This window comes from Rhinopithecus bieti, unplaced genomic scaffold, assembly GCF_001698545.2.
Source record: "Rhinopithecus bieti isolate Rb0 unplaced genomic scaffold, ASM169854v2 scaffold_68671, whole genome shotgun sequence".
Taxonomy (NCBI): domain Eukaryota; kingdom Metazoa; phylum Chordata; class Mammalia; order Primates; family Cercopithecidae; genus Rhinopithecus; species Rhinopithecus bieti.
Genome location: NW_016827678.1, coordinates 1,193,582 through 1,218,230, shown reverse-complemented (window position 1 = coordinate 1,218,230; position 24,649 = coordinate 1,193,582). Strand labels below are relative to the sequence as shown.

Sequence of the window (24,649 nt, the reverse complement as noted above, 5' to 3'; positions counted from 1 at the left end):
ACTCTGTGCATACTTTTTCATTTAACAAATGAAAAGAATAATATTAGTCCATCTAGTTTTCACTGCAATATTATATTGTAATATATTGTTACATACAAAGAAACCTAAAAAAATCTCAAATTCATCATGACTGAATAGAAGCTTTGAATTGATTTTCCTATATCTAATGAAGAGCCCCAGCTTTAAAACAAAATTGATGAAAACTAAAAGAATCTTTTCTTACAGTACGAATAAGGCATATGTGCATCCTACTAAAAGATTAATAGATAGTATAGAAATTAAAATATTTAATTCTCAATGATATCTGCATATCTGCATACTTAACATCAATGTTTCTTACTAAGAAATACTTGAACAGTTGCACCTTCTGGATTTGCAAAGTAAAATTTCTGCATTTTCTCTGAAAACCTCTGGCATTAATTCTGTATGAACATTCTATACTGAGAGAAATAAACCTACATAATTGTTAGTTATTTCTAAATTTCCTGTTCTTCAAACTTTGAAACTCTGTTTAGTCAGTCATCAATGGGCTCTGGCATGAGGGTAAATGCAAATATTTAGAGTAAGAGTTATAAATATGGTTTAGAGATTCTCTTTACTCGGTAAACAGAAAATAGCCCCAACGATTTTAAATGTTTTCTCATCTTTGTGGGAGAAGTTTAAAATAAAGAGTAGTTAAGAAAAGTATTTTCTTTAGAAAGAAAAATAGTGCACTGATCATTCAGAAAAGAAAAAAAAAATACCTCAATTGAAATGTACATATACCTGGGATTTAAACCTAAGCCTTTAACCCTTTTGTTCTTTGTTTTGCATTCACTTTGATAGGATGGAAAAGGCACAGGTTTTAGGTAGATGAAATATCTCTGAACCAGTCTCCCATTTTCTGGCCACTCTGTCACTTTAAATCTTCACCCTTCTGCTACCCTCAGGACTCCCGAAGCTTCTCACTGAGTCATTCACACCAGGTTTGCCCTCCATCTAGCAATTCGTTTAGTCCAGCTTTTATGCCGTCTCCCACTCTGATAGGTTATACTTCTGAGTCTCCTTCTCTTAAAGATAAAGGGAAACATATTCATGGAAATGTAACAATATCTAATAATATCCTCAATATTTTATCAGAGACTTTATATAAACAACCACTTTACCCAAAGTCATTCCAAAATACAGGAAATTTGGATTCATTTGGAGAGAAAATTGGGGACAGGAAAATCTTACCATTTTTCTACTATAAAATAAACATGTGCACATCTTTCCTATCATGAAGAGCTTGCATTGCTTTCTACAAAATACGGAGGAGTGGAAAAGTGAAAGACTGTTAAGCATCAAACTAACCAATTGAAACATAACCAGTAATTTAACTTCTTATTCGCTTATGGAGATACATTTTCCCCCAAAAAAGTTAGAACAAAAGTGTATAAACTTATATAGGTATTTATAATGCTAATAAAAGTGTATACACTTATGTAGATATTCTAATGCAAATAAAAAATTGGAATGTAATCCAAGCAATTGCTCCCTCATTTCCCTCCATAACCCATCCCCCCCAGATATTCACTTGAATTAGTGAGAAATATGGAATTGGCTGAAGATTTCATAGGGAATGAGGAGAAAAAAAGGTTAACATCATAAAAACCACCCCAGGTCACCATCTTTGGCTTGTCCAACCTTTTAAGTCCCTCTGCCCCCAAATCTCACATGATGAAAGAATCCCTCTCCTTGACTTTCCTCACGTTACACTGGGCCTCTTGAATTTATATACATTAGAATTTCCTAACCTTTTACTTTACATTCCTCAGTTCTTCTCTGTGTGGTTTAATTCAGCTCAGTGTTCGTTTCTAGCTGCAGAATTGGACATGCACATCTGCATATATCTCTATGCCATATGGGTCAAGTTGGACTAAATCATCTTTAAGGATCCTTCCACTTTGAACATTCTGCAATTCCATGTTTTCAATGTGACAGCCTTATCACATGAGAAAAGGACCTGAGTGGTAGGAAAGAATATATCAAGTTAGGCAATTAGGATTCAAGTTTGAGAGCCTGTTCATTCCTAAGCCTCATAATTACCCCTCAAGTATTATGCTCTAGCTAGTTCAGCTTAATATTTTTAAAGAATAAAAGGTTCATTTAAACTTATTTAAACTATATTAATGAGATTTTCTCTTATCTTTTATCAAGTTTTCAAACGCAAGAAAATATAGCTAATGTCTGCAATCCATGTTTATCCATTCTTAATAAATTAACAACTAATAGAATCTATAAACATATAAATTGAAATTAATATAATCCTGTCTCATAAGGATAGCCACAGATGGAAATCAAACAGAAATGAGTGCACTTTGAATCTATTCATATTCTATATTTTAAACATGAAATTCAAGAAACTTGTTACTTAAAAGAAGTTTAATTTAAAGTTACAAAATTGAACTTTATAAACCTTCTGTAAAACAACAAAGATTGTATAGCTAAAAGTCTCATGTTGAAATTTTAGTGGATAGAGTTTAGAATGTTTTTATTAAAAGGCATTTTTTCTCCTTGATGTCTTCTATAGCTTCAGACTTTGTGAGAGGTTTTGTAATCTTTTAGTGCCAGTTCTTAGCTAAAACTTTCTCAACCCATAACCCAGCTGAAGCTTGGAATTTAAGCCTTGAAATTCTCATGAGTTTTCCAAGTAGCTATGTGTGCGCCGACATCGATAAATGAATGACTTGATCCAAAAAAAGTGCAAGTTTTAAGAAATATATCACATAAATAATTGGCAGATGTTCACTTTTTCTCTAGAGAGAAATTCATCTCTAGCCTAATTATAATAAACTACATGATGTAAATGCTTTCAAAATAATTGTAAAATATTTTGGGGTATATAAGCATTGAATTGTTCAGTATTTGTTTTCATTATGTAGATATTGAAAAAAATAAAATGTTTTGTTAGAATAATACTTTTCAAATTTGGTTTCCTAAAATCATTCACTTAACAAATATATTGCAACAAAAAATTGCATTTAAATAAAATAAAGAACTAATTTTAGTAACATATGATGTTGACAATGGCACTCTTTTTCCAAAATGCTTCTGATTTACAGTAGTGACATATCCTGTGTATTTAACAGCAATAAATTAAGTTACTAGATAAAATACAGATAAGTATTAATTTGATTCAATTTTAATTTTTAAATTTATACTGTTTATTTTTTCAGTTATTGATGTATTAGAACAAATGGCTGTGTTTAAAGCATTTAATGTCTTGAAAGCAAATGGCTGTGTTGATGAGTCCAAAGTTATATCTGCAGTTACATGGAAAATTGACAAAAAATGCACATCAGGAGTGATGACATCTAAAAGCAAATATTGGCCAGCATCAACAAACATGCTAATTATTTAACAACAGCATTCTTGTTGACAGGGCACAATCCATAAGACAATGTTTCATACTTATTTTAAGGAGCTGATTTCAAGGAGCTCACAATGTAACAGGGGAGACAGGAAAATAAGATAATTATAGTGAAACATTATAAATTACTATGCATGTAGAATACAAGGTACTCCTGGGATAATAAAGAAGCAGTGGAGGAGAAGCTCTAAATCCAAGGACAACCTCATGTGTAAATAAGCTGTGTGGGCTCTAACTTCCTTAGCTATCTATATAATCCAACAGACTTCAAATTTCAAATTTGTATTCACTGTGTTTATTTTTGCTTGTGAAGACACTTTTTCCTGGAGAAATGGAATGAGTCGGCAGAGGACTGAAGCAAGTAAGGAGGATATGATGATGTGTAATTTCTAAATGTTTGATAAAAGATCAAAGCAAAGAATTAGATCCCAGCTTCAAAGACAATGAAACTTCCTACAGAACTTTAAGAAAGAAAAGAAACGCAGGTTGGCAGGCAGAAAAAAAAAAAAAAAAAAAAAAAAAAAAAAGCAGAGTTCACAATTATCTGGGTTTCCAGGCAAAACTAAGCATGAAAATGATCATTTCTCTCCCTCATTCCACTGCCTTCTGTATACCTCAAACATCTATCTCTTAGGGGTCCCACCTTTCCAACTACTACCCAGCCTCTAAGTTCCATGTGCCTCCTTTCTAACATAAATCCCATACCAAAACTTCCCTTTCTTAACCTGTTGGCAAACTCGGGTAGGTCTTAAAGATTAAAAATCTTGCTAAGCTAATTTCACAAAATCTCACAAAACTTCTCATCTCAACCCCATGCTCCTAATCTCATCAACACTCCATTTCCTCCCCTGTACCTAACCTTTCTAGAATGGAGGCATTTTATTGTAGAAGGGACTGCCGTCATGCCAGTTAATTCCTAATGGATGGAATTTCAAACGGGTGACAAAGTGGAAAAAGAACCTGAAACAGTGGTTCCACAGTTCTTTGAATCTCACCATGGGAGTCCTATCCCACTAGAACAAAAGGTTAACTGACCCTTGTAAATAACTGTTAGAGTCCGAACTTTGGTGCTTGAACTTTGGAATCTCTGTTTGGCTGTTCAAAAAGCTTTTTTCCTTTTCTGTTTGGATCACTGAGGTTTTTAGATTAATGTTTGCATGCAAAATAAATGCTATAATTTATATCCTACATCCCCAACATAATAAGTTTCTTGAAAGCACTAACTATGGCTTATCCTCACTATATCTAACACTAGATCCAGCTCATGCCTTGGATACAGAAGCCATTCGAAACTTTCATTGACTGTCAATTTAATTTGTCAGATCAAGAGTCAACTGTGCCCATATGGTAAATGGCCATGAGCAACTTGATACCATCCATCCTCTACATTTGTCTTTTCTCATTAGAATGCAATCCAGAAATTAGTGTAAAGGGATACCATGAAGGTAAACAGGCTAGCAGAAGCTGCCTTACATCAATCCTGACCAACCAAAGAGGTTAAAAATATTCTAGTCACTAGCCAAAACAGGGTCTATTTAAATAGCCCAAAGATATACCCTATTGGCCCAGCAGCCACACCACATTCATTGCCCAGAATGTTACTCAATACTTACAATGTGCTGTTATGGCTGGCTCTTCTTTGGCCTCACCACTCAAATCCAAGTCCCAACCCAGTACTAATTCCCATTGATATTATTTTGTATTTGGTTTAGGTGAGTAGATAAAGGGGATGCTAAAGGAGTTTAGATATGAAAATCTTTCCAGTGACTCAACCACTCTGTGAAGCAATGTTTTTTGTTGTAGAGAAACTTGCTCATGGCCACTTACTACATTGGTGCAGTTACTTCTTGATCGGCCAAATTAAAATAACAGTCACAAGTCTGTCCATTCAAGGGTTATTATTTTGTTCAATCTCACTGTACCTTAAAACTGTTCATAATCTTAGAAAACATCAAATATGAAATGTACCTACAAGCATGGGGCGGGGGGAGGATATTGGGGACATTGCTTTACTCACTAGGAAAAATCCAGTGTAGTTAAATATTAACACAGGTACCTTTATTTTTAAACTAAAACATACATTTTATAGTAAAAAAAAAATAGTCAGTGATAATATTTCATGCTATTCCTAATATTCTTTGTCATCTACATCCTGGGGTATATATAACTAATTTATCCATGCATTAGAAACTGTTCTGTTTGTAGTCATGATCATCTAGGAAAAACCTCTATACCCTGTGAACTCAAGCTTATTTCCTAATGCCATATGGCACAACTCCAAAATCTGGATTAGCCTTGACCTTTCTTCTATAAGGGCCTCATTGCCAAAATTTCTACAACACACCTACTATAGAAAGTTCCTAATTTTCAACTATCTTTAGAACAACTTTCAAACAGGATCATGAAATAAATTTAGGATGTCATGGCCAGTATTGTTTAGTAAAATAAAATTAATAGAATAGAATTGATCAGGATAAATTGCCTATAGTGGGATAAGTACCAACTTGTGAAAGTTTTCTTATACAGGTGTATATCAGGTCATCATGTAAAATCTGCGTTTTACTCAGGTCACTGTCAAAAAAACTTGGAAATCCATTCCTCCTCATGAAACCCACTTGACATCACCTCGGTATGTCAGTGTGCTCTTAGTCAATTGGCCATTTTCCCTCCACAACCCCCATCTAATGTTTTTCAAAAATTTACCCATTTGGCTTATGATACCGTAAGTTTTCACGTCACACCATTTGATAGCTTTGGAGTACCTTTAATAGTTTCTTCTCCTTAACTTAAAGTATCCAATATATCCCTAAACAGTTTTGATCTATCTGTTAGTTAAATTGTTTTGATCCATTTTCACATTTATTCTTATTCACCAGGGCACCGATACCAGTTTGGTTCGGGCTCTCACCAAATCACACCTGAGTTATTACAATAAACTCTGAATTAATGATCATATTTCTACTCCCTATCTACTCTGATGAATACTAAAACTTTCCTCTCTTTGCAATGTTTTATTTGTTCCCCATAACATTTTAAATAAATGCCAAGCTTCTTGCTTTGGTATTCAAAATGTTCTGTAATCTAGCTGGACAAGGTGGCTCAGACCTGTAATCCCAACACTGTGGAAGGCCAAACTGGGAGGACTGCTTGAGCCCAGGAGATTGATACTAGCCTGGACAACAAAGTGAGATCCTATCTGTACACACACACACAAATTAAATTGCTCAGGTGTGGTGGTGCACACCTGTAGTCTCAGCTGCTCAGAAGACTGAGGTGGGAGATTGCTTGAGCCAGGAGTTCAAGTCTGTGGTGAGCTATAATCATGCCACTGCACTCCAGCCTGGGCAACAAAGCAAGGCCCTGTCTCCAAATTTAAAAAAAAAAAAAAAAAAGAAAAAAAAAATGCAACATACTCTGTAATCTGATTCCACTAGTTTATAATGTCCCTGAAAGCAGAAGCTCTCTCTTTCTCTATCACAGCAATATCCCCAGTGGCTAGCAGATGACTGGCATGTGTGTGTTCAATGTCTGTTAAATAGATGAGGAGACGGCCGGGCGCGGTGGCTCAAGCCTGTAATCCTAGCACTTTGGGAGGCCGAGACGGGCGGATCGCGAGGTCAGGAGATCGAGACCATCCTGGCTAACACGGTGAAACCCCGTCTCTACTAAAAACTACAAAAAAACTAGCCGGGCGAGGTGGCGGGCGCCTGTAGTCCCAGCTACTCAGGAGGCTGAGGCAGGAGAATGGCGTGAACCCGGGAGGCGGAGCTTGCAGTGAGCTGAGATCCGGCCACCGCACTCCAGCCTGGGCAACAGAGCGAAACTCCGTCTCAAAAAAAAAAAAAAAAAAAATAGATGAGGAGACAAATGAACAAATATGTGAAGAAATGATCTCCATAATATAATCTGTTATTCTCTTTCATGAATAAATTTTTCCATTGACTCAGTAATATTCCCTGTAACATATTTTACAAGCCTACAAGGTATTAAATGCCATAGTAGATGAGAAGATGTGCAAGGTGCTATTAGGTCATCTTCCTTTTACCCAGGGGTTCATGTTCATTTTCAGATGCAAATCTCTGCTTATCGGACTTTATCCCACCATGATGATTTCCCCTGCTTTGTATCTATCTAAATCTTCCCATCTCCAGAGCACACCACCAAACCTTCTCTTTTCCCAGGCTTACATTCTTCTCACTGTCTTCTGATGATCTCTATTACTTTGTTTTCATTCTTAGTTATATCTCTTAATTTATAAGATTTTATTAAATTGTAATCATTTTATAAGAGTAAACATTTGCCCTGTTCACTGTATTCTTCACAAAATCTCAGTTCAGTACTAGACAGTAGATAGTAATTAAACCTATGAATTAAATTCAGTGAGTAAAAACTTTCCAAGTGATTGTATTATGAAGAAACAAAGAAAGATTGCTATATCTCCATCTCTAGCAAATTTAAGATTCACATAAGTAATCACATACATTCCTAGCATGTAGCAAGTGCTCTATAAATATTTGTTGATTGAATGAATGAATGAATGAATAAATGAACAAATAAGCCATTTCCAGTCTGATGTCTATCAACTCCTTAATATCCATGAAAGTATAATAAAAGTCCAAGAGTTTATTGCCAATAGTAATTGAAAATAACAATAATAGAAATTTTGCATTTATTCATTATAAAGCTGAAAACACTAAAATCTCAAGTGTATTTATTTTGGATTAGAACTATATTAACTCCACTGAACCACTGAGTGTGTGAGGGGAAAGAGGACAGCAGGGGACGCTCTGTTTGTTTAACAAGCACTTATAAAATGCCTTCAAACATGCCAGTCCCTGTTCTCAGCAGTGCTTTACCAGCAGTGGCATATTTGCTCTTCTGGAAATCTTACTAGAATAGCATTATCATTATTGCATTTTACCATTGAGGAAACTGAGGTTAACATAAAGTAGCTAAGATTAAGTAAGTTGCCCAAGGTCAATAGCTAGTGAACAAAACAGCAAAGAGGCGTTCAAGATACATATATGCTACGATGCCTTTCAAAAAATTAGGACAACTATTCTCTGATAGTCCCTCAAAACTATTATTATGTTGACAAAGCTACATTCATTGTTATTGGCAATAGAAAATTTGGGGGATGAGGGAGATTGAATTGCGAACTGAGATGAGGGTGTACCCTTTTCGTCTTGTGCTTTATTATTTGTTTATCTTAAATAGGCTTTCTAAGTGTCATAAAGGCCTTGCTTTGTACCTTTCCTGTAACCCACAGCAGTAAAACAGATATTAGTCCATGGGGCAGTACATGCCGAAGAAGAAAACAGATGCTGGCAACCATGTTGGGAATGAGAAACATCCATGACTATTTCTAATTTCAGGGTCTCACAATAAATCCAAGATGAAATCTACTGTTTCATATTGCTTTATCCTAGCATTTCTTTTTTCTTGAGACTGAGTCTTGCTCTTGTCACCCAGTCTGGAGTGCAATGGCACAATCTCAGCTCCCTGCAACCTCTGCCTCCCGGGTTCAAGCGATTCTCCTGCCACAGCCTCCTGAGCAGCTGGGATTACAGGCCCCGCTAATTTTTGGGTTTTTAGTAGAGATGGGGGTTTCACCATGTTGGCCAGGCTGGTCTTGAACTCCTGACCTCAGGTGGTTCACACGCCTCAGCCTCCCAAAGTATTGGGATTACAGGCATGAGCCACCACACCTGGCCTATTCTACAATCTTTTAAATAGCCACACAAAGCTTTATTTTATATTTTAACTCATATTCTTTTTACTTATTACTTTGTCACTGCTAGAAAACATGTAAAAGAATACTCTTGAAAACTCTTAAAGTCTTTTTAACCTACACCAAGTTCTGATCTTCTGGGAAGATTAGGTTTGAATTTGTTTTTGGTTTAGCTGTACTGATGATTACACTTATGGAATTTGTTTAAAGACAGATGGTTGCTCAGATGCAAAACTGCTGGATTAAGCAGAAGCAGAGTGAAGTGGAATGATAAATACAAATGCAAGTCATGTGAAGGCAGCAATCAGAATAAAACAAGGTATTCATGAGAATGAGAGTCCTTCCAGTAATAACTACTTAGAGATTTTCTGGGTGAGATATACAGTCACTTCATAGAACTACTGCTGCACATTTTTGTTTATTTCTTATTTATTCACTGAGCACACTCAAATGAATATCTAGTGTCTGTTCTACTTCCCACATATTTCTAGTGTCTGAGCTAGGTACCACATGAAATATTATTGTGCATTGATTAAGAGCATTAGTTTGGAATTAGACTTCTCAAGTTTGAATACCAGCTCCACTTCTTACTAGCTGTGTGGGCAAGGTACTTCAACACGCTGTGCCTTGATTTTCTCTCTTGAGAATAAATAATAATCTTAATTTATGGGGTAGCTGTAAGAATTAAATTAGTTAATGCTTATCAGTATAAACATTGCCTTCCTCGTATTGACACTCAACGAATTTTAACTAGTGTTATCATTAATGCCATAAGAAAAAGCATGGGGGACCAGCATAGGGTCTTACTTCAAAAGTGTTCAAGTGAAATTGCAATTATAAATATGCATGCAAGGGCACTTAACTAATAAGGCAAAGGTATTTGACTAGCCACGAACTAACATAGAGACTCTACGGTTGTTCACACAGGAAGGAAGAAAGTTCTATGGGTTCAAGTGGTTAGAGATGTGACTTAACTAAGTCTTAGAAAATGGGTACAACTTGGACATTTTGCTATCCTCATTATTCAAACCAATCCAGTATTAAGAGAATAGAAAAGAATCTTAGGCCTAGAAAAGTCTTTAGAGATCATTGGTTTCATTCCCTTTGTTTTACAGATTAAAATACAAAGGCCAGTTAACCAAACCATCAGCAAATTTTTTTGATTACTTACCATGTGCCAGTTTCTATTCTAAGTGCTGGGGATTCAACATTGAATAGACTGTACATATTCTTTGACCTGAAGGAGTTTACATTCCAGTGCAGAAGATAGCAAATTAACAAGTAATAAATAAACCTTCCATGTACTGATAAGTTGAAGATGATAATAAAAGCAGGTACTGAGAGTGAGTGTGATAGTGAAGGGCTACAACTTTCCTGAAGGTGTCAGAGAAGGGCTGTCTGAGGAAGTAACATTCTCATTGAGATCTGAATAATGGTAATAGCAAACAAAGTGGTCAGCAGTGGTCTGACTATTCTGAAAATGTTTTCATTGTGAATATATTTTGTGAGCAGCACTGTCAGTAATCACTGAAAAATTAGGTGTGAGGTGTAAGAAAGAAAAAAGATTCAATAATGACTCAGGTTTGACCTAAACAACTGAGAAAATGTTGTCACTATTTACAGAAACAGAAAAGGCCGGGGAATGGGGGGTACATGGAAAGGGGGAAATGGGAGGATATATACTAGGCTTAAGGAAGGTAGTTACTAGTTCTGTTTGGCCTTGTTAAGTTTGAAATACTTGTTAGACATCCTGGTAGAAATGTGATATTGCATAATATATGAATCTAGAATTCAAGGGAGGACTTCTGGCAACGGATAAAAATTTGAAAATAATATACATAGATAGTGTTCAAAGAGATCATCTGATCACCCAGGAGGAAAATGTAGACAGGAAAAAGATGAATGTTGAGGGCAGAAATTTCCATACTACATTTAGGGGTCTGAGGGTGGAGGAGGGGCCAGAGGAAGCCAGTAAAATGGAGAAGGTGAAAAGTAAGAGGAAAATCAAGAGCATCCGTGATGTACAAGTCTAGAAAAGTAGACTCAGACACTTATGCAATGTAAGGTTGCTGGTTAGTAGCAGAGTTAGGACTGTTATTATCATTCTATAACTAACTTATAAGCACTTTAAAGACAGCAGAGGCTATAAATTCCCAGTTATTTTATTTCTTTGTCACCAACAGTACTTAAGAGAGCTAAATATATGGTGAAACATATGGGGCAAACTCACTACGTTATTATTAATTGGTTATACATATATGAAACAAAATAAAAGCTAAGTTGACCTTGATAGGAAAACTTAATTTGAATTTGTTTTCAGTTTCCAGGCTTCCATTTTCACTTATTTGCAGTCCTACTGAGTTCCAAATTAATATTTTTTTTCTAATATCACTTGGTTATCCCCAAGAACCATTATTGGATAATCACATCACACTCTGATTTAGAGACATAATACCTATCTTGGTGATATATATATTGGTGCCTATGTATCTTGACACTAAGATTTAAATAATCTGCGCAGAGAACAAGATAGATTTCCAGTTGTGTTTGATTTGGACAAAGAGTTTGTCAAATCCTGAGATTTTACATTGTTTTTAAAACAGTTTTACTGGCTAGGCATATGCAGACACTCCTTACATCTTATACAAAAATTAACTCAAGATGGATTAAAGACTTAAACATAAGACCTAAAACCATAAAATTTCTAGAAGAAAGCCTAGGCAATACCATTCGTGACATAGGCATGGGCAAAGACTTCCTGTTTAAAACACCAAAAGCAATGACAACAGAAGCCAAAATTGACAAATGGGATCTAATTAAACTAAAGAGCTGCTGCACAGCAAAACAAACTATCATCAGAATGAACAGGCAACCTACAGAATGGGTGGGAGAAAATTTTTGCAATCTATCTATCTAATGAAGGGCAATATCCAGAATCTATAAAGAACTTAAACAAATTTACAAGAAAAAATAAACAACCCCATCAAAAAGTGGGAAAGAATATGAACAGACACTTCTCAAAAGAAGACATTATGCAGCCAACAAACATATTGAAAAGCTCATTATCAGTGGTCATTAGATAAACGCAAATCAAAACCACAATGAGATACCATCTCATGTCAGTTAGAATAGCCATCATTAAAAAGTCAGGAAACTGACTTTTTAACTGACTCTCCAGATGCTGGAGAGGATGTGGAGAAATAGGAATGCTTTTACACTGTTGGTGGGAGTGTAAATTAGTTCAACGATTGTGGAAGACAGTGTGGCAATTCCTCAAGGATCTCGAACTAGAAATACCATTTGACCCAGCAATCCCATTACTGGGTATATACCCAAAGGATTATAAATCATTCTACTACAAAGACACATGTGCATGTATGTTTATTGTGGCACTATTCACTATAGCAAAGGCTTGGAGTCAACCCAAATGTCCATCAATAATAGACTGGATAAAGAAAATGTGGCATATATAGACCATTAAATATTATACAGCCATAAAAAAGGATGACTTCACGTCCTTTGCAAGGACATGGATGAAGCTGGAAACCATCATTGTCAGCAAACTACCACAAGAATAGAAAACCAGGCACTGCATGTTCTCACTCATAAGTGGGAGTTGAACAATGAGAACACATGGACACAGGGAAGGGAACATCACACACCGGGGCCTGTCGAGGAGTTTGTGGCTAGGGGGAGGAAAGCATTAGGCGAAATACATAAGGTAGGTGATGGGTTGATGGGTTCAGCAAACCACCACAGCACATGTAAACCTGTGTAACAAATCTCATGTTCTGCACATGTACTCCAGAACTTAAAGTATAATTTTAAAAAAGAAAAAAACAATTTTAAGCCTTTGTGAAACACAAAACTATTAATATGCACATTAATTCCTTACACAGATTTTGCAGATTAAAAGTAAAGACACACCACAAAAATCTCTAATACAAGATAGGAGACTGTGAGAGCTTAATAGAATAACAAGCAAGATATATTTCCATTCATTCATAGTACTTTCAAAATTTAATATATAGAAGATCCAACACCTTACACTTTAGAATCACCTCTGATCATAGTTCATTTCTTTTGCCTAAAAAATATGCCTTATAGAAATCCTTCAATATATTAAAGAATAAATTCATTTAAATATTTTTAAACTGTAATATCAGCCCATCCACCACTTCAAAGGCCAATGACCTTATGTTTACACTTTAATCCTTTACCACTGATAATTTGCAAAACTCAGGCAGACAGCAAATACTCTACAACTCTAATCAACAAGGAGTGAACTATGTCCATTGAAAAGTATACTCTGAGCAAATGAATTACAGAAAGTCTACACACACAAAAAAAAATGACCTTCAAGAACTAGCCTATCTCTGGGAGAAGGAGAAATGCTGAGTCTGTCATTTGTGTATCAACTGGAGATTTCATGGGCAGAGAATCAACAAATGAGTCTCATCATTCTGTAATGCAAGCGACAGTTTACAGCTCTAAAAGCTGCAATGATTAATATAAGAATCATTCACTTAAATATGACAGTGATCTAATTTTGGGAAATACTAAAAATATATTTTATTGTTATATCCTATATATTCTGCTGAGCCCATTTACAACATATCAGTGGAGAGACATTTGTAAGAAACAATATGGTGAAATAAAACTAGGGATTATAATGTTAGTTTTCTACAGTACTTGGGAAAATTACTTTACCTCTTCCAATGTGAAAAGTCCCTTAAAATTGCAATCAGTGTCATATTACACACAAACTCGAAAACGATTTCAGGGACAGTGCTTAGAATAGTGCTAGGTTCATAACAGAAACCTGCATATAAATGTTAAAACAGGTCAGCCACTGGGTCAGCCACTAAACTTGGGATGAGTTACTTTTCAGTGTCTCAGTTTACACCACAAATGCAGAAGATAATATTTACTATGTATAATTCATAAGTTTTCTGATATTTAGCACTAATTGTTTTCAAAATGAATTAGGGCTCATTGTTAAATAATCCTCATTTACCATTCAAAAAATGGCATCATAGTAGAGAGCATTTCTCTAAAGATCCTTAACTTCTATTTTAATATAACATAAAAATGCCTTTGATGAATAAAAAAATACGATTAAGTAGAAGAACAAGTTCTAGTATTTGATACTACAGTAAGAAGTTAAAGTGAATAATTTATATTTCAAAACACCTAGAAGAGAAAAATTGTAATATTGCCAACACAAAGAAAAGATAAATGTTTGAGGTGTTAGATATCCCAATTATCCTGATATGATGATTATACATTGTACACACATATTAAAATATTACATGTACCTGAAAAATATGGACAACTAAGACATATTAATGAAAAAAATGTCAATAAAAACCCTCAGGATTGCCTTATTTTATAGGATTCCCAAAATCTTTGGGGTTGACACTGCCATCACTGTCATCTGGATAGTTACAAAAACACACAAACTGAAGTCAACCCAACCTCACAAAGTAAAATAAATATTAATAACTATGTGATGGGGTAACATTTCTTGATCTAATACATTCTCTTTTTTTCTTCAGAAAATGTTAATTTTTGTCATCAACCTGTTGACAGTGTGTGCTACACGCTTTGGAGAAGGGAGGTAAAGCATGAAAAGCATGAACAAAGGGTTTTTTTTTTTTTTAATGTTAGTTTTTAAAACCTAAGCTCCTAGAGAAACTGAAAGCATTCTTGACATAAGCAGAATGTTTGGGAGAAATATTTGAGAAAGACAAAAGGATCTGAGAAGATGCTAGAAATAATCTATCAGGATGGGGAGAAAAAACAGATGTGGAGGAAAGTAGTAAGAATATGATCTCTGAAAAACTAACTCAAGATAGATTAAAGATTGAAATGTAAGACCTCTAACTATTAGAATCCTAGAAGAAAACTTAGGAAACACCATTCAGGACATCAGCCTTAGGAAAGAATTTGTGACAAAGTCCTCAAAAGCAATTGCAACAAAAATAAAAATTGACAAATAGGACCTAATTAAACTAAAGAGCTTCTGCTCAGGAAAATAAACTGTCAACAGAGTAACACAATGTACAGAATGGGACAAAATACTTGCAAACTATGCATCCAACAAAAGTCTAATATCCAAAATCAAGAAGGAACTTAATTTAACAAGCAAAAAAAGCCAGGCTGTAATCACAGCACTTTGGGAGGCTGAGGTATGAGGATCACCTCAGGTCAGGAGTTCGAGATCAGCCTGACCAACATGGAGAAACCCCATCTCTACTAAAAATACAAAAATTAGCTAGGCGTGGTGGTGGGCGCCTGTAATCCCAGCTGCTCGGGAGGCTGAGGCAGGAGAATTGCTTGAACCCGGGAGGCGGAGGTTTGCAGTGAGCCAAAATCATGCCACTGCACTCCAGCCTGGGCAACAGAGTGAGACTCCATCTCTAAATAAATAAATAAATAAATAAATAAATAAATAAATAAATCCAGCAAAAAACAAATAACCCTTTTAAAAAGCAGGCAAAACATATGAACAGACACTTCTCAAAAGAAAACAAACAAGCAGCCAACAAACATGAAAAACTGTTCAACATCACTAATCATCAGAAAAATGTAACTCAAAACCACAATAAGACACCATCTCACACCTGTCAAAATGGCTACTAAGAAAATGTCAGAAAATTACAGATGCTGGCGAGGCTGCAGAGTAAATGGAACACCTACACTGTTGGTGCGAATGTACATTAATTCAACCACTTTGGAAAGCGATTGGAGATTCCTCAGAGAACTAACAGTAGAACCACCAGTCAACCCAGAAATCTCATTACTGGATATATATCCAAAGGAAAATAAATCATTCTACCAAGAAGACACATGCACTTGTATGTTCATTGGAGCTCTGTTCACAATAGCAAAGACATGGAAGCAACCTAGGTGCCTATTAATGGTAGGTTGGATACAGAAAATGTAGAACACCATGAAATACTCTGCAGCCATAAAAAATGAGATCACATCCTTTGCAAAAACATGGATGGAGCTGGAGGCCAGAGGCTATTATCCTTAGCAAACTTATGCAGGAACAAAAAATCAATAGTGCATGTTCTCACTTATAAGAGGGAGCTAAATGATAAAAACACATGAACACATAGAGGAGAATAATACACATTGGGAGCTATTGGAGGGTGGAGGTTGGAAGCAACAAGAGGATAAGGAAAAATAACTAATGTGTACTAGGCTTACTACCTGTGTGATAAAATAATCTGTATGACAAATCCCCATGACACAAGTTTACCTATATAAAAAACCTGTACATATACCAAAATAAAAGTTAAATAAAAAGAAAAAAATATTTTGAAAAGAAATAGAAAATGTGATACTTACACACTATAGAAAACTACACAGCGATAAAAAAGGATAAAATTATGCATGTCCTTTGAAGCAACATGAACACAGCTGGAGGCCATTATCCTAAGAGAATTAATGCAGAAACAGAAAATCAAATACCATACATTCTCATTTAGAAGTACATTGGGTACTTGTGAATATAAAAATGGCAGCAATAGACACTGGGGATAAAGAAAGAGGGGAGGAAAAGAAGGGAAAGGGGTGAAAACTAACTACTGGGTACTATGCTCACAACCTAAGTGACAAGATCATTCATATCCCACACCTCAGGCAATGTACCCATGTAACAAACCTGCACATACACCCCATGAATCTAAACTAAAAGTTGAAATTATTTTAAAAACAATAATGGTGGTTGAAGAGAAGGGGCTTGTCTGAAAGACTCTTTTTTCTGGAATAGCATAGGAAAGGCAAGGAAAAACAATAGTATCCTCTGAGAGAAAAAGAGAGTCCTTTCTAGGAAAGCCCTCAGGAAAAAGGCAAGACAAGACCCCACAAAGAAAATGACCACGTGTCATGTCTTAAACTGTCCCAACCTTAGGCAAATTGACAAAAATCAGGAGAAGTAACCAAATGATTCAACATCCTTAGGCTAGGTATAGAAGGAATAGAGAGTTTGAACAGCAGTAAAGCGACTGCCCAAAAAGATGGAGGGATACCTCAGAGGTGAACTGCATAGACAGAGAATAGAGAACCAGATGGGCAATGACTCACATCTCAGCAGAGAACTGTACAGACAAATAACCAAGGGACCAATGAGCCCTCACCCAATGTCCTGGCATTAGATGAATCAACTCAAGGAAAGCAAGGGGACACCAAACTGTTGACGGTGAATATTTCTCCACTTTACACAGGTTCAAAATGGAAATGAATTTGACTTACAAAAGTTTAAGGAAAGTTTTCAGGAACAAAGAAAGAATGTCACCTCAACAATGTTTTTCAACATTGTTACAAATGTCTGTCTTTGTTTGCAGATGACATAATCATCTGTGTAGAAAATCCAAAAGAAGTAGGAAAACAAAAGCAATTATAGCAAGGTTGGAGGATACGAGGTTAATATGCAAAAATCAATTGTTTTCATATATATCAGCAATGAATAAGTGGAATTTAAAATTAAAAACACAATACTGTTTACAGTAGCACTTCAAAAAAATGAAATACTTAGATATAAATCTAACGAAACACGTACAAGATTTATATGAGAACAACCACAAAACTCTGATTGAAGAAATTAAAGAATGACTAAATAAATGAAAAGATATTCCATGTTAATAGATAAGAAAACTCAATATTGTAAAGATGTCAGTTCTTCCTAACTTGATTGATAGAATCAAGTTAGGAATCACAATCAAAACTTGATTTATAGAATCAAGTTAGGAATCACAATCAAAATCCCAGCAAATTATTTTGTTGATGTTGACAAACTTATTCTAAAGTTTAAATGGACAGACAAAAGACCAACAATAGCCAACTCTGGGTTGGCTGAACAAAATCAGAGATCTGACACTACCTAACTTCAAGACTTAAATATAATTGACAGTAATCAAGACAACGTGGTATTGACAAAAGACTAAGCAAATAGATCAGCGGAACAGAATAGAAAGCCCAAAAAGAGTCACATACATGCAAATACACATAAATAGAATTATGATCAGCTGATATTTGACAAAGGAGCAAAAGTAATGCAATGAGTAAAAGATATTTTCAACAAATGGTGCTGGAACAAGTAGACATTCACATAGAAAAAATGACTAGGTACATGCCTTACACCCTTCATAAAAACTAACTCAAAACACTTTAAGTCTTTAAATGTAAACACAAAACTATAAGCCTCCTATAATATAAAATAGGAGAAATTCTAGATGACCTTGGCTTTGGCAATAACTTCTTAGATATGACAACAAAGGTGTAATATAAATTAAGAGATGATAAGCTGGACTTCATTAAAATTAAATTTTTCTGTTCTGCAAAAGACACTATCAAGAGAATGAAATGAAAAAGCCATAGGCTAAGAGAAAATATTTCCAAAAAACAATTGATAAAGGACTGTTATCCAAAACATACAACACTCTTAAAACTCAACAATAAGAAAGCAAACAACCTGATTAAAATATGGACCAAAGATTTAACAGATACTTCACCAAACAAGACACACAGATAGCAAACAAGAATATGAAAAGACACTCCGCATAATATGTCATCAGGGAAATAGATATTGAAATAACAAGGAGTTACCACTACACACCTACTGGAATGGCCAGAATCCAAAACACTGACACCAAATGTTGCCAAAGATGTGGAGCAACAGGAACTCTCATTCGTTGCTGGTGGACTGCAAAATGTACAGGTACAGCCTGTTCGAAAGACAGTTTGGCAGTTTGTTCCAAAACTAAGCATACTTTTGCCATATGAACCAGCAATCATGCTTTTTGTTATTTACCCAAAGGAGTTGAAAGCTATGTTCACACCAAAATCTACACATGTGTATTTATAGCAGCTTTATTCATAATTGCCAAATCCTGGAGGCAAGATTGTCCTTATGTAGGTGAATGGATAAACTATAGTTCATCTAAACAATGAAAAATTATTAATAATAATAAAGAAACAAGTTATCAAATCATAAAAAGACATGGAAGAAATTTAATGCATAGTACTAAACGTAATGAGCTAGTTTGAAAAGGCTACATACGTGCTGTATAATTCCAACTCTGTGACATTCTAGAAAATGGAGACAGCAAAAAAAAATCAGTAGTTGCCAGATGTTAGGAGGGAGGGAGGGATAAAGAGGCAGAGCACAGAGGATTTTTAGGGTAGTGAACCTACTCTGCATGATACTGTAATGGTGATGCATGTCATAAATTTGTCCAAAACATAAAATGCACAATACCAAGAGGGAACCCTAATTAAAGTAAACTACGGACTCTGGGTGATTAGGATGTGTCAATGCAGGTTCATCAATTGTAACAAATGTATCACTCTGGTGGGGAGAGTTGATAATGGAGGAGGCTATGTATGTGTAGGGGCTAGGGAATATGGGAAACCCCTGTATCTGCCTCTTAATTTTGCTGTTAACCTACAATGGCTCATGCCTGTAATTCCAGCACTTTGGGAGGCAGAGGCAGGCAGATCACATGACATCAGAAGTTCAAGACCAGCCTGGCCAACATGGTGAAAGCCATCTCTATTAAAATACAAAAATTAACCGGGTGTGATAGCATACGCCTGTAATCCCAGATACTCAGGAGGCTGAGGCACGAGATTCACTTGAACCTAGGAGGCAGAGGTTGCAGAGAACCAAGATTGCACCACTACACTCCGGCCTAGGCAACAGAGTGAGAACCTGTCTCAAAAAATAAAAAAAAAGAAAAGAAAAGTTACATTCTTGCATAACTGCTTTACTTACAAAACATACAGTCACACTTGTGCATGCATCTTTAAAGATAGATCTTTATCTGTCATCACAGATATGTCATTGAACATAAGAGAGTGACATAAGAGTAAATTCATTGTCTGAGATCAAAAAGAAATTCAGTTGACACCAACATAGAGCTAACAGATAATAAAACCTTAGGAAAAAATACTTTTATAGACATGCTCTCCCTTAATACAACACAACTGTTACCATGTATCTTTTATATGTGCTTCCCTCAGTACAGTACATTATGATCATAAATTAAAATCAGGAAGCTTGAATTTTACTTGAGTTTTCTTATCCCATTTGTAGCCTTGAGTACACTGAAGATCGTAGATCTCAATTTAATTTAGTGGGTCTTTATAATCCAAGGTGGCTCAAATAATCTGTATATTTCATGATCGCAGCTGAATTACGGTGACCAACACTGTTAAGCTACATTGAATTTACCTGCCTAATGGGAGACTATTTAAAGTCATGTTAGACATGTAACTCAACTTCTTGGATCTCAATTTTCTCATGTATAAAATGAAGGGACTAGACCACATGATTTATAAGGTGCTTTCCACAATTTTGATTCCTCTGAAACTATTGTAAAGTACGGATTTTTCCCTCCATCTATAAAACTTAACCAGTTCCTAAGAGTCCAAACTGGGTAACATAAGGCAAGGAAAATGAGCCTTAGTCCCTGAAAGAAACACCTAAATAGCACTTAGGATGGAACAGGCCCTCTTCTAGCACTTTACACATATGCATGTATTTAATCGTCACAACCGAGGTAGGAACTATTATTATGCTTATTTAGCAGATGAGGAGCCTGAAGGATCAGGCTAAGTAGTTTAATTTGTTCAAGGGTGCACACCTAGTAAGTAATGAATAGGGTCAGGATGCAAACCCAGGCAGTTTGGCTTTAAAATTCATGCTCTTAACCACTCTACTCTGCTGCATGCATAAGATTCACAAAGTCCATGTAGTTTATTCATTATGGACAACTAATTATGTTAGACTCATAGAACTCTTCCAGCTTCCCTACACATTAAACAAGAGCATGGGGCAGGGCTGAACAAACATGTTGTTGTCAGAGCTCTATAAACAAATGTGACTCAAGACTCCTGGCATTGCTAATTTAATTGATAATGTCATCAAAAGTAACCTATTTTTGGAAAAAAATAACATTGTAATCCTGAAATTCCATTCAACATTATAATATTTGCTTTTATATCTTGAAAATGGAGGTCCAATGAAGAATTCAGACTTCTTGGCCCATCTTCTTACTAGAGTCTGAATTTTATTTAAATTTTCATCCTGCCTTTTGAAGGCCTTCAATGGATCCAGCTCCCCGCCCTTAATTATAAAACACCTCTCACTCTAGACTGTAGGCTTCTTGTGGTTTGGGACTTTGCCTGTCTTGATTGTCACTCTATCCCAAATGGGTAGAATACTGAGCATACAATAAGTATTTTTTAAATGAGTGAGTAGATATTCAACAAGTGTTTGCTGAATTAATAATACAAAAAAAAAATGGCCAGGTGCGGTGTAATCCCAGCACTTTGGGAGGCTGAGGCAGGAGGATAACTTAAACCCAGGAGTTCACGACCAGCTGGGGTAACGTGGCAAGAGCCAGTCTCAATAAAAAATTACAAAATTAGCCGAGCATGGTGGTGTGTGTCTGTAGTGCCAGCTACTCAAGAGTTTAAGGCAGGAGGATCACTTGAACCCAGGAGATCAAGGCTGCCATGAGTCATGATCATGCCACTATACTCCAGTCTGGGTGACAGAGCAAGACCCTGTCTCAAGCAATAATAATAATGATAATATAAAATATATAAAATTCATTTTTAGACAAGTAGTCAATTTTCTTCTGCTTTGTCTTCCTAAATCAAAATAAATATACTTAATAAGGAGAAATGTTACCCCTATTATTTTATTGGTCATCTTGCTGCCTTCAGAATCAAATTATTAGATCCTCTACATGACAAATCACTACCTGAATTATCTGAAACAAACTGATATTTTATTTAATTTTATTTTGTTCAATATTATCTTTAGTTACAAACGTGACTGATTATTTCTTTTTTTACATTTTAAGTCTTGCTATTTAAACTCACAAACAAAAAATAAATCATTTGTTGGATCATGAGTATTTTTAGCTCAAAATAGGATCCACATAATTTAATTAAACAGGCACAAGTATTTTATTTCAGGACCTTACAATGATTATAGTATTGCTATATGTTAATGCAACAATATTACTTGTATAATGTCAAATATAATTCTTCTAACAGCACTGGAAGGCAATGAGGAAAGTCCAGAGACAAGAACAAACTTGTCCTAGATTAAAACGCTAGTGAGTGGCAGAGTCAGTACAAAAACCTAATTCTTCTAAGTTGGGATCTACTAGCTGTCTATTATCCTAGTCTTCATTTAAAATATCTAAAATAGATAACCTGTGGAAGAGTAGGAAGATTTACCAACTTCTGCCAAAATAACCGGTAAATATATATGTTAAATATAGATGTCAAACAAAATATTTTCAGAGCAACATCTACAAAAAAAAATTATTTTTATGGCATGTAAAAGGATGATTAAATCAAGAGATAGTAACAATTGTGGTTTGGTTATATATATTATAAAGTAGAAATGCAGATCTATCTTTTAGAAACCTTAAAAGAAAACTGAGCCTTATCACACTAAAAATGGGAAAGAGGAAATCTGAATAAGCAGTAGGAGGTGATCACTGAGTAAATGTTCTTGCATATTAAGCACCTGTTACATGAGTTTTGATGAGATTCGACTTCAACCAATTATCTTTGATGTGTTTTCATTGAAAGATTAAACTTCTTTAACCAATGCACAAGAGATTTCTTCAATTCAAAGTGAAATATCTGGTTTATTTAAAAAATTAAGGTCTATTTCTCCTTCAACAATTAAGAAATTAAACAAGAAAAACCCTAAACTTGAGTTTGGCAATCAAGTCACAAGCCCAATCCTCTTTCTACAGAGACTGTTCAACATTCTATTAGCTGCATTTGACCATCTCACATTGAGTTGAATAAGCTTAATTAAAATTAAACTCCAAAAAGAACAATTTAAAATAATGGAGCATAGGGTAAAAGCAAACATAAAATATAGTCACCTAGTTTTAAGAATCAAGTAACCTATAGTGGAAATATGTAACTACCTGAACCTTAAGGTAAAAACATAAATGATTAAACTGTGAATAGTAGTACTGAGTCTTACATTAATAAACTTGTGCTTGTGCTGAAAGAGAGTCAAGGTTATCACTGCTTCTCTAAACAAATTCTAAAGCCCACGCATGGTAACCTTTGAAATTTTAACAGAGCATCCAGACGTGCACTGATTGCTTCAGTTTACATGTCACTGGTCATAGAACTTTGAACCAGCCATTTTTGTTTGAAAAACGTGTATATTTTGTATCTCTTTAAGTTAAACAAACCCTTGGACATACACAAATGCTGTTTAATAGGTGTTGTCCCATGAATGGAAAATTTGACTGGTAAAAAATTGAATGGAATAGTACAGACCAAACCAAATAATCTCTGGACTAAAAAACCTCATATTTTCTATCTTTCTTCTCAGCTACCTTATATATAAAAGACATTTTGTATCTTTCCATTTTATTCTTAAAAATAATGGTCCTATATGACCTTGAGTCACACCTATTTGAAATTAATGTTAAAATATCTTATTATAATATCATAAATATAATAAAACTTCATTTTTGCTTCATGATATCCTTGATTGAAATGCAGAGAAGTACCTAAACAAATTTCTGGTGGTGTAATTCTGTTTTTCTGTTAAATTTCATTAAAATATCAAAGGCATATTTTATAAGGAAAAGGTAACTCCTTAATAAACTAAGGCAAAGAAAGTTTAAATCAGTTAATTAAATAGAATTAATTTCCTATAAACATTGATAATGTTCAGAATATTAATAATATTATTGAGCTATGATCACTACTATTTACCTTGGAATAAAAATCCTAGAGAGAGGCCAGATGCAGTGGCTCCCACCTATAATCTTAGCATTTTGAGAGGCCAAGGTGGGAGGACCACTTGCCCTCAGCAGTTTGAGACAAGCCTGGACATCATAGCAAGACCCCGTCTCTACAGAAAATAATAATTTTGAAAATTAGCTGGGTATGATGGTACACACCTGTGGTCCCAGCTACTCAGGAAGTTGAGGCAGGAGAATCACTTGAGCCCAGGAACCTGAGGCTGCAGTGAGTTATGATTATGCCACTGCATTCCAGCCTGGTGACAGAGTGAGACACCATCTCTAAAGAAAAAAAAAAACTTTAAAAAAGAAATGCTAAAGAGAAAATAAATAGCACGTTAAACTCTAACAGCATTTAGTTATCTTTTTTTCCTTTAATGAGGGTTTAAACAAAGAATCTGTCTTATCCACAGGTATGGTACACACAGTTATCTGATGCTGACATCCATTTGACAACTACTTATTTCTTTTTCAATTCATTCCACATTATTACTATCCCCATCACTACTCTGAAACTGAAACTTTTCAAGTCACTGTATTCAATCCCAATAGGGGATTGAATTTGCGACATGTTCCATGCATATGAAAGGACACATTTGATGGTATTTGATTAGCCTCTTTTATGTTGATCTGAACAAAATTCCATTATTCTAGTTCCCTATCTTCTTGATAGGGAATTTCCTTTTTTTTTTTTTTTTTTTTTTTTTTTTTTTT

At 35.1% G+C, this 24,649-nt stretch overlaps 2 long non-coding RNA genes across 2 annotated transcripts in view; both read right to left on the bottom strand.

The window, feature by feature from the left end:
* Window positions 1–1,698: 1,698 nt before the first annotated feature.
* Window positions 1,699–18,857, bottom strand: LOC108523436 (uncharacterized). Its single transcript, XR_001883809.1, has 3 exons — window positions 18,751–18,857; window positions 16,482–16,568; window positions 1,699–1,984 (listed from the first exon to the last, which is right to left on the bottom strand). It is a non-coding gene; the product is annotated as an uncharacterized LOC108523436 (long non-coding RNA).
* Window positions 18,858–24,175: 5,318 nt separating this feature from the next.
* LOC108523437 (uncharacterized) overlaps window positions 24,176–24,649 on the bottom strand; it is a 4,207-nt gene continuing 3,733 nt past the window's right edge. Inside the window, exon 3 of the long non-coding RNA XR_001883810.1 lies at window positions 24,176–24,217. This is a non-coding gene — a long non-coding RNA (uncharacterized LOC108523437). The remainder of the gene's footprint in view (window positions 24,218–24,649) is intronic.